At 37.6% G+C, this 886-nt stretch overlaps 1 long non-coding RNA gene across 1 annotated transcript in view; it reads right to left on the reverse strand.

Annotated features, from left to right (window-relative positions):
• LOC103582118 overlaps nt 1–774 on the reverse strand; it is a 2,936-nt gene extending 2,162 nt beyond the window's left edge. Inside the window, exons 1-2 of the long non-coding RNA XR_549724.1 lie at nt 702–774; nt 419–523 (exon numbers count right to left, since the gene is read on the reverse strand). This is a non-coding gene — a long non-coding RNA (uncharacterized LOC103582118). The remainder of the gene's footprint in view (nt 1–418; nt 524–701) is intronic.
• Between the last annotated feature and the right edge of the window lie 112 nt (nt 775–886).

Here is an 886-nt window from a genome sequence, read left to right on the forward strand (position 1 = left end):
TGGGATCCGAACCCTCGGGCAGGAGCGCCGCCGCGCTTCCCAATCGGCGCACCTATCCAGTGCGCCACCGGGCCGGCCCAAAAAATACCTACTTCTTTGGTCTAAAAAGCAAATCAATTACACCTTTGAAGCTACTCAAGTTAGTACTTGGTTAATGTTTGATAAGACAAAGACTAAACACTCCAATAGCTACAATAAATTGTACAGAAGAACAGGAACTCCGGAACAGATAAGAATGTAGACATGCACTCAGTTTTGGAAGCACAGTTTAAACTTTGCATGTCTAAGAACGGAATTCTGCATGCTCATTTCATTACCTTAAAAGCAGACCTGAGAAAAAATATTCATGAGGAAATGGTATTCGGTTGTCTAGTTTACATGAACTAGAACATCCATTATTATTATTATTTTTTTTTACCTGCTCTTTCTTCTTCATAAGCCTAGCATTTTCTTCTTGAACCCGGTGGCATTCAGACTTCACCTTCTCTTCACTAGGCTTAGCTTCATTAAGAGCAATTTGAACCTAATGTTAAAACATTCCTATTAGTGAATGAATTCCAAAGGACAAACACGTTACACTTTGCCAACCAGACATAATGTAGTTTTCATTTTCTGCATATCTTAGCACACATCAAATTTTTGCTCCTCAGCAAAACTAAAACATAGTATAACTATTCCATAGGAATTGTAGTCAGCTTTACCTCTGAAAATTCTGAAGCGTTCATGGAGATAACATTGTTTAACTTCTCTATAGATTTCCTGTTTTCTAATATCTGCCATGTGGAAACAGAACACAAAACATGTATTAGGATTTTAGTAGAAACATCAGGATATATGCCAAAAAGAAGAAACAATAACAAAACATATCCCACTGCCATCCTCTATG

The sequence above is a fragment of the Galeopterus variegatus genome, unplaced genomic scaffold (genome assembly GCF_000696425.1).
Source record: "Galeopterus variegatus unplaced genomic scaffold, G_variegatus-3.0.2 Scaffold14973, whole genome shotgun sequence".
NCBI lineage: Eukaryota > Metazoa > Chordata > Mammalia > Dermoptera > Cynocephalidae > Galeopterus > Galeopterus variegatus.